Source organism: Zingiber officinale, chromosome 2A (assembly GCF_018446385.1).
Source record: "Zingiber officinale cultivar Zhangliang chromosome 2A, Zo_v1.1, whole genome shotgun sequence".
Taxonomy (NCBI): domain Eukaryota; kingdom Viridiplantae; phylum Streptophyta; class Magnoliopsida; order Zingiberales; family Zingiberaceae; genus Zingiber; species Zingiber officinale.
This window is the reverse complement of record NC_055988.1, coordinates 45,511,667-45,521,917: the sequence shown is the minus strand read 5'-3', so window position 1 is coordinate 45,521,917 and position 10,251 is coordinate 45,511,667. Positions and strand designations below refer to the sequence as shown.

The window sequence follows — 10,251 nt, the reverse complement described above, 5'->3', positions numbered from 1 at the left end:
CGTAGGGTGGTTGGATCAGTTTTCATTGTCCTCATTGACAATGTTGTGATCTATTCCCAATCCGAGGTGGATCACGAACAATATCTTCACATAGTTCTAGAGATGTTTCGACGGAAACGTCTATATGTGAAGTTCAGTAATGTGTATTTTGATTATCTTCTGTGAGATTTTGGGAACACATGGTTACCAGTAGGGATAGAGGTTGTTACCGGTTGGGAGTAGGCGTAGTCTATACAGGAGACTTGCAGTTTCCTTGGTCTGACTAGATATTACGGGAGATTGGTTGAGGGTTTATTCAGCATTATGTCGTTGACTAGATTGTCTAGGAAGAGAATAGAACTTTCCTGGACGGATGCTTACGAGATCATTTTTGGGAGTTGGACGAAAGTTGTTAACTGCACCGTCTTAGTTATGCTTTCTAGTGTAGACAGATTCGTACTCTACACAGATGTATCATACCCGAGGTTTGGTGCAGTTCCGATGTAGTATGAGCAGAGTAGTCTCGTGCTAGCAGTTAGAATTCTCGTGTAATGAGAATTAGATTCTTTGATTTCCATGGGAGATTTTGGGTGTTCCCGAGTCACTTCTTATCTGAGAGGAGTTACTGCAGGAAACACATTGATCTGGATTTGCGATACACTCGGTTGACACATGATGTATGGAGACTTGGAGCATTCTTATTGGTGGAATGATATGAAGAATGAAATCACAGATTTTGTAGTTTAATGTCTAAGTATGTCAGCAAGTGGAGGTTGAATATCGGAGACTAGCAGGATTGTCTCTGTTGATTCGGATACTGGAGTAGAGTTGGGAGCATGTTTGTTGTGGGATTATCCAGGACATGGAGAGGATATTTTGGTTTGGTTAATCGTTGTTGGGTTGACGAATTGTCTCTTTAGCTATTGATTTGTAGAATGTATTCATTGGATTGAGTAGTAGGATTATAATCTAAAGAGATTACTGGACCTCATGGTATATTTCTGAGTGTGGTATGGGATGGAGATAAGTGATTTCACATCATGGTTCTAAGCGAGTTTTTAGCAGACTTTGGGTTTAGAGTTTTGCTTTAGTATAGATTTTCATCCTCAGACTGATGGATAGTTTGAGCATCCTATACAGATGTTGGAGGATCTGATGATAGTGGATTTTGGATTTCAGAGGTAGTTGATTTATCCACAGTTAGTTAGGTAACAGTGTGGGAGTAACAGAAGTAGGGTGAGCTTATAACCCACAGAGTCATTCTTTAGGGTTGGAGATATGCTCATGATATTTGGATGGAGTGGTATATGAGTACGTTGCTTAGTTGTTACCTTGGATGAGAATCCCTAAGTTGGGCAGTAAATTTGGGGACCAAATTTTGTTAGTGGGGGAGAATGTAAAATACGACACCCAAATAATAACTATATAATAAGGTTATTGGAGAAATAGCCTTATAGAATTTTTTCGGAATTTTTAGAAATTTTTCGGGATTTAAACGGGGTCCATATGACCTGTTTTGAGGGGATAGATTTTGAGTACAGAGAAAGCCTGTTTGGAATACCCAAATTAAAAGGAGTTAATTAAGGAGTGAACTTTGGGTTTAATTAAACTAACCCTAAGTATTTAATTATTTTTCTTCTATTTCCTTCTTAATCCCGATTCTCTCCTCCCTCCACCGATCCTCTCCTCCTTCGCCTCTCGCAGCACCACCGTCGCCCCCTCTTGGTGTCGCCGGCGTAGGGCAACCCTTGATCGTTGAGGAGGGTAGCTATCGACTCTTCTTCCTCCCTTTCTTTCTCTCTCACGCGAAAGCCCGATACCGACGGAGAACGACTTCCTCCACTGCGATCGTGTACTTGCCGAGTCGCCGGAGGAAGTGTCGTTGGATCTCGACGATACCTGTCATCTCCGGCTGAGCGATTGCATCTTCAGCGGGTTCTTGCTCACGATCGATTGTTGCTTGGCTTCCAGGGAACAACGGAGCTAGGGCACGACAGGGGAGTTGATTCGCATCATTCTCGGCGGATCGAGCCCTCTCAATCTTCTCTTCGATCTGTTCATTGGAGAGAGTTGCAGATCGTCACTAGTTGAGATGGATCGTGCGACACGAACTGGAGACGATCAGTTGAGGTAAGGCAGTGTCGGGAAATGCTGTGGATTCAAGAATTATTAAGGAATTAGTTTCTATTTATGGTGTTCTTCCTGATCTGGATTAGAGGATGTATCGGATCAACATAGGGGTGGACTTCTCTTGAGCTAAACACCACTGGCGACCCCATCTTTCCACCACCAACCTGCTGTCGTCGGGAATTCACTATTGCTGGCAATAGTGAGCTGCTACCAGAGAAGAAGGAAGTTAATTGGGTAACGAATTCTTTGACACCAGCTGTGTTGAGTTATCTTGGTTCTGATTTAGGGATTTGTTTGAATGGCAGAGGCTTCATTTGCTTTCAGCCACCACATAACCGATAGCTAGTTGCTAGCTCCATCTGATTTATATCATTATTGGCTACTGAAGAAGAAGAGGTAAGGGGAATGTGGAGGTATGCAATTGGTTGATTAGAATTGAGAAATTGATAGATTTGTTTGGCTTCTTTATCTAGTTAGTTGGATGCTTAGTTAGTTGCTAACTAGTAGAAGTAAGTGGATTGATTCATATTGATAGGATAATCAATTATGGTGACAAGAGTTAATGGATTAATAGGATTGTTGGTTCATGCTTTCTTGGATTAAATTGAAGTATGTTAACAAGAAGAGTTAACTAATTGGATTTGATTATTTCATGTAGGGATTTGATTAGTGTGGTGATTGTTCGATTAGGGTTTTCCTTAATTAGGTTGGGGATTTTATTTAGTTACTTACTTCTTATATCATTAGCTTAATACATTATATGATCGCAGGATTTTGATTCGAGGCGAGCGTCTCGACATGGGGGTTGTATTTGACACAATCTACATTTAAGGCGGGTATTTCTTCCTTGGCTTCTATATATTTATTTGAGCTTAGTGCATGGTTATTATTAGATGGATTAGGTTGTTTCACCTTAAATCATGATCATTTGTTGTTTTTCCTGCTTGATACTTATGCTTGGTCTTTGAGATGTTCTAGTTATATCATATACAGTCTCATTTCTCGATACTTGGACTCTGTTGTATATACACATATAGGGTATGTATTATCGGGAGGTCTGGTTGGTTTAGGTTATTATGTTGTTTATGCATGCCCATGTTGAGTGTACTCATGATTGGTATATGTTGTAAGAATCATATGATTGACTGTCTATTTGAGTTCAGTGTGGTTATTGAGGTTTCTTGTGGATTGTACCCATGTGTTTATGTGTATACGTCTGATTATGATACTGGAGGATTTATGTTGGTTATACCTACGTTTTAGGGAGTGTACGAGTATGTGGTGTATATGAGTTTAGTGAGGTTATTGGAGATTTTTGGTTGACTATACATGTGTAGTTGTGTACACGTGTTTGGTGGGATATATGGAGGTATCATGATGATTATATTCATGTTAGGGGTACTTATGTGGATTTAGAGGTTGCATGGATGATGATGGTGTCTGTATCATGATTATATATATATCATGTTCATCATTCATTGCATACTGACGACTATGTTCTCCCTTGTAGTGAGAGAGTCGTTAGTCGTTTTGGTTTAGCGTTGTACACTCAGCCACTCATGGGTAGTGGTAGCTGGAGCAGTTGTCGCTCATCCTGTCGTGCCACCCGGTCACGAGGTTTGTGAGATCCGACATTGTGAGCAGTCAGAGACCCTAATGTTATGTAGTTAGATAGCTACTAGCGGACTGTCCACCTCGACCACTTTATAGTGGGCTGGAGGGTAGTACAGTCATCACGGACCCAAGCCTCTCGGCCATACAAGGGTTGTGGTGTCTAGAGAGGTGGTGGGGGTGACCATGGAGCATGCATACGCATATGCATATGATGCGCGGTGCATCTGTGGAGTTATATTTGCATACATGCCTAGTAGATACTAGTTGCATGTGATTGTGGTTGTTGCACTTGTTTGAGATATGCTTGTTGCATATGGTTGCCATGCTGCATACATGTCATTTATTTTACATGTATATGCAGTCGTGTTTATATTGCACAGGTGTCATGAGGAGGTCTGTCGCAGGTCTGGTGAGTTTACTGATCATTGTACTATGTGTCAATTCCAGATTGGGCATGTATCTATCATTATGATAGTTGTGGTTTGTACAGTTTGTATGTCAGGTTATTATGTCAGATTTGTTTAGGTGCATTGATTATGATAGTATGATCATGTTCTTTATTTCCTACTGAGACTATATACTTTTGATCTCCATGTTATTTATGGTCCATGCACTATCCTTTCTATTACCCACTGAGTTACCTATACTCACCACCGCATGTATATCTTTATGTTTTCAGGTAGCTTGTAGATGGTTGGTGTGTCGCTTGGAGTATCCTGTCTGCCAGGTCCTACGTCACATCTGAAGACGGTTTCATCTCGTTTTTGTTTTCTTTTGGTATATCCTTCTATTATTTTGGCATTGTATTTGTTTTTAGCCATGTGGCTATCTTATGATTTTGGTGATGTATTTGTATAAAGCCTAGTCGGCTAGCAGCGTTTTGATTTGTTTTGTATGGGCTTGTCTTTATTTTTTTCCGCTGTGTTGGTTTTGATTACAACCGAGTGGGCTGATAAAAATATATATAATTGCGTGGTTGTTGTTATATTTGTCCAACCGTGTAGGCTGAGATTATTAACTGCGAGGTTGTGTATATATTCCAGCCGCATGTGGCTGATGTATATTTTGTATATATGTATGCTTTGGATTGTCATCGGTACAGGGGAGATGTTACTGGATTTTTGTCTGGCAGACTCCTCTTGGGGCGTGACACTCCCTATTCTTCTTCTTACAGGTTTCGCTCCATGTCGTTGTATCCATGTCTTGTCAATTTGAGCCGTTATTTATTGACGAGATAATTGATGGGATTCAATTATTCAAACATGTAGGGAGCTTTAAATAAGTTAAGGTAAACTTTAGAGTGTTTAAATTTATTTGATAAAATAATCAAGCCAAGTTAAACTAAACTAAGCCAAGCTAAATTATTTTGTCCAGAATTGGAGAGAATGACACGTTAGACAAGTGGCTTCGATGCTGATCGTGAGGAGACTTCAGATGGGAGGGATATGGTGCTACAAGCGAACTCGCATGTCAAGAATAAGAACAAGAAGAAAAAAATGTGAGTCACTGGGCCAGGGAGGGGTCCCTGATATATGCACTCCGACACTCAAGTCAAGCAAATGGTGGTGGAGAAGATGAAGAACAATAACGATGAACAATAAACTTTGATAGCGAAGCTTCACATACCTGCACCAATAAGTGGAGATACTCTTATATAGTGTTACTTTTCTTCTCTTTATGGATCTCAATGCATTACTAAAATAGGACCGACCATTGTGACACTAATCTAACACCTTTTTTGGAATAGTCCTACAATTCCCGTGCTTTGTGTTAGAGTGTATACTAAAAGCCTAGCTTTTGTAAACATTTATTTTTGAAATAAAAGAATCACATTGGTCAAATATCTACATTTATTTATTAAGTGTAGTTGTTCAATTAATTTATATTGTAGATAACATAGTGTGTGGTGTCACACACAGAAGATCGTGTTATCAATTCTTTATAAATTATAAACAGTTGCTCACGACTAAGATGGAAAGGAACAAACCGTTGGAATAGTCATAGTATAATTAGGTATTAGTTTATCTTGACTAATAAATTACACTAATACACTCTAAGTGTATTGAGTAGGACTATTTAAAGTAAGTTCTTTTTATACCGATTTAATAAAAGAACTAGACCTTAGTTATTATGGAAGTGTGTGCTCTTAATCCTAATATAATAACAAGCACATATATTTAGTATTTATTTCGTTGACTTATCAAAGGGTGAGATTTAGCTCGATAAATCAATAGGCCAAATAAGTTGGGAAATGATATTAGTTATAGTGTGTGTTGTTGATTATAGAAGGAAACTGTGTCCTAGTAATCTAGGTTGAAAATGTCCCCAAGAGGAGCTCAAAAGGATTGTCATGTTAAACCCTGTAGGTGGACTTAGTCCGACATGACAATGAAGTTGAGTGGTACTACTCTTGGACTAAGACATTAATTAAAATGAGTTGTCAGTAACTCAATTAATTAGTGGGCATTCGATATCTTAAACACAGGGAGACTAACACACTCATAATAAGAAGGAGCCTATAATGTAATTTGGGATTGGTGCGGTAGTGCAATAATAACTCTCTAGTGGAATGAGTTATTATTGATGAACTTGAGTTGTGTGTTCGTGGCGAACACGGGATACTCAAGCTCGTCAAAAGGTCAAAACCAATTTCTCCTCTAGGTCCCTGTCGTAGCCTCAATGAAGCCTTAAATCCACTAATGAAAAGCCCATCTTGGTGTTCAAGAGGGGGCCGACCCATGGCTTGGTGACCAAGCCATAGGGGTCGGCCACTTACTTCTCAAAGGGGGTCAACCCTTTGCTTGGTACCCAAGCAAGAAGGGGCCGACCAATAAAATTCAAACTAGGAGGGGTGTTTTGAATTTTTAAATCTTCTCTTTGTAGATATCTACAAGTTTTAAAAGAGAAATTTTAAAATATAAAACTTTCTTTATTTGAATTAGGCCACATGGTTTAAAAGAAAGTTTAAAAGTTTTAAAACTTTCCTTTTTTAATCATCCTCATGGTTTTTAGAAAAAAGGAAGAGAAGTTTTAAATTTGAAACTTTCTATTTTTGTAACCATGTTAAAAAGGAAATTTTAGAAGAGAAGTTTTAAATTTTAAAACTTGGTTTTAATTTTTAAAACATTCCTTTTTTAACATCCATGTTAGGAAATTAAAAGAGAGTTTGTAAAATTTTATAAGAGCTTTTCTACTTTGCTTATAAAATTTTTACAAAAGATTTTATTTCTTTCCTCTTAGGGCTGACCACCCTTGCTTGGTGCTCAAGCAAGGGGCCGACCAATCAATTTAATCAATGATTGATGATTGAATCAATCAAGAGGAAGGAAAAGGAAAAATAAAAGGGGAAAAGGAAAAACAAGAGGAAGATTTTAATTTTTGTAAAAATCTTTTCCTTATTTGCCTCGGGCAAGTAATATAAAAGAAGGGGAGGGGAGACTTCATGTTTAATCAATTCTTATTCTCTTGTTGGAGCTCTTCATTGTGGTCGACCCCTCTCTTCTTTCTTTTCCCCTTCCTCTCTTTTGCTCCTTGGTGGTGGTGGTGGCCGAATACTAGAGAAGGAGGAGGAGCTTTGGGTGGTGTTCATCTTGGAGGATCATCACCCACACGACATCCAAGAGGAGGCGAGAAATACCACAGAAGATCTTGAGGTTATTAGCATACAAAGAAGAGGTATAACTAGTAATTATTTTGTGCATCATACTAGTTCTTCTTTGTTAGAATTCCAAACACAAGAGGCCTATGATTCTAGAATTTCGGATTTGTTTCGAAGTTGTGTTTTTTTTTGTTTTTTGAATTTGTGATTCGATCGTTCTTTTCAGTTAAACCTAATGTTATTTTAGGAAATTAAATATTGAATTTCTATTAAAGGCTTTGTCGAGGCAGTGGTAGATGATCCCATACCCAAGAAGGCCTAGTGCCTCGCCATGTTTGACCTAGGAGCCGATTTTAAAAATAAATATTTAATTAACTTTATAACATAGGTGGATTTGGATCAATAGTGTTAAATTCTGCTTGCAATCCAAATCTAAACCATCAAGAACAGATAAGTTAAATTTGGAATCAATAATGTTAAGTTCCGTTTGCGATTCCTAATTTAACTTCTAAAGAACACAAAGGTTGTTTAGGAAAAGTTCGACACTTGTACAAAATTTTTGTATAGTGGAACCGGTATGATCTTCCTAGGACCAACCAACAATTGGTATCAGAGCTAGGGTTTGCCTCTGTGTGTTTTGGTTTTCAAATAGATTATGCACATGTCATACATAATTTAGGCAGGAAAATAGTAGGATGTGCTAACTTTGTGGTTGTAAGGTTCAACTATTATGACATATAGATATTGTGTGTGATTGGACCCTTGGACATGTCAAGGGAATTATTTTTGTGTGTGCATGATTGTATATAACTAATACAGCAGGAGCTGTATTAGCCCAAGGATTTTAGAATTTTATATTCGATCTAGATTACATGCACATTCCTTTGTGGAATATAAGATCGATATATGTAAAATTCTATTTTTGTCGCGGATCGTATCTTTGCAAGGTGTGGTGGTATTAGAGGATCAGAGGCGCAATAGAATAAGAAACAAGATAGATACAACGACTGGACCCGATGGTGGTGGCTAAAGATGGCAGCAGCTAGGGTTGGTGCACACGGAGGACAGTGATGGAAAAGGCCATAATAGTTGGAAAATTAGTTTCCAAATTTATTGTTTTTATTTACTGTGATGTGTGTGTGTGCATGTGATGTATGCTTGCATAGGTTAAAATTCCTCACCTTAAATAACTAAGTGAGAGAGAGATTTTTTAAATAAATTCCACGGTCTCCATTACTGGTTTGTAAGTGATGCAAACAAACTTGCGCGTTGGCTCTGAGTGCCTTCCTCCATATCGGATGAGTTTGTTTACGGATCACTAGATCAAACTTCCATTTTGGATGGTTATAGGAAATTAATTAAGAGTGTGTGATCTTCCCCATCGGAAGGGGCATAATCTTATTTAATGGACTAAGTATCAAGTAATGGTATACACTTAGGCACATTTAATAGTATCCTCCCCATCGGAGTCACTGCTATTATTTGTATGACCGAAGGAAAACCAACTATTAATTTGTCATAAAGATAGGTTGATAAGATAATAAAATTAAAACCCCCTCTTATAAATGTTGAGATTTTGTATACGTCCACACTATCGTGACATATAAAATTCACGGTGTTTGAGATAATTTTATTTGTCAGGTTGACAAGATAATAAAATTAATAGGTAAAACCCCTCTTACAAATGTTTGAATTTGTATACGTCCATACTATCGTGACATATAATATTCACAGTGTTTGAGGTAATTTTATTTGTCATGAAGATAGGTTGACAAGGTTATTAATGGGTATAACCCTCCTCTCACAAATGTTCAATTTTGTATACGTCCACACTATCGTGGCATGCAAAATTCACCGTGTTTGAGGTGTTGGTGAATTTAAATAATATTGTTTTGAGGAATCAATATTATTTTAAATTCAAATTTTTGACCAAATATTTGATCAGAGATCACTACAACAAAAACCCTCATAGACATCGGTTTTCCACCGGTGTCTATTACATTTTCGACCGATGTCTATGAAGGCGATGTAAAAGGTCTGCCATTTTAGACATCGGGTTAAAACCGGTGTAGTATCACTTAACGACATCGGTGTTCGAATCGGTTATTAACCGGTGTAGTATCACTTAACGACACCATTTCATCAACGGTGTAAAACCGATGTAATATTATATGTTAATAACACCAGTTTTGGCAGCGGTATACGACCGATGTAATATTAGTTAATGACACCGGTTTTGCAGCGGTGGAAAACCGATATAATATCAGTATTTTTTAACAACACAAATTTGATTTCCGAAACAGTGAAAAACCGACAGTAACAAAAAAAATATAAATATTCACAAATTACACAAATATTCTTCATTCAACAGTATCCATAAAATACACAAATATTCACAAATTACATAAATATTCTTCTTACAACAGTATCCATAAAATACACAAACATTCTTTTTACATCAAAAGCTAATATATATCAGAATCAAGGTAGAACATTCTTTTAACAACACATTAAGGTAGAACATCGTGAGTCAAAAATCAAGCTGAGGCTACATTAAATTATGAGAATCAGAATCTGTTCAACTTGCTATACTGCTCCATTCTTCTTACGCCTTTCATTTCCCTAATCTCACCGCTTTTCACCTTCAAATGCCTAGTTTTCTGAGTTAAAACATCCACTATTCTAATTTGTCAAACAAAAGTATCATTTGGTCTACTTAACTACAGCAAAGAACAAAAACAAAAGAATTGTACATGTTGCAGAAGTCCTAGAATATCACCATCAGAAAGAAATTGACATGGGACAATATACGCAATTTACATTCCATGCAAATGCATGCATCATCCAAAGTTTTCAAAACTCAAATGTAATCTAGCATGCATTCAGCCCACTCGAACCGCACTTCATCGATTTCAACTCTGGAGTACTTG

General features: G+C 37.6%; 1 long non-coding RNA gene across 3 annotated transcripts; it reads left to right on the top strand.

Annotated features, from left to right (window-relative positions):
* The first annotated feature begins 1,620 nt into the window (after window positions 1-1,620).
* On the top strand, window positions 1,621-3,866 carry LOC122039617. 3 transcript variants are annotated; one of them, XR_006128272.1, is made up of 5 exons: window positions 1,621-2,109; window positions 2,196-2,343; window positions 2,415-2,505; window positions 2,768-2,815; window positions 2,880-2,894. It is a non-coding gene; the product is annotated as an uncharacterized LOC122039617 (long non-coding RNA). The 3 variants fall into 3 exon arrangements; XR_006128270.1 differs by lacking the exon at window positions 2,768-2,815 and having other exon boundaries at window positions 1,622-2,109; window positions 2,880-3,866; XR_006128271.1 differs by lacking the exon at window positions 2,768-2,815 and having other exon boundaries at window positions 1,622-2,109; window positions 2,415-2,522; window positions 2,880-2,930.
* Window positions 3,867-10,251: the final 6,385 nt, after the last annotated feature.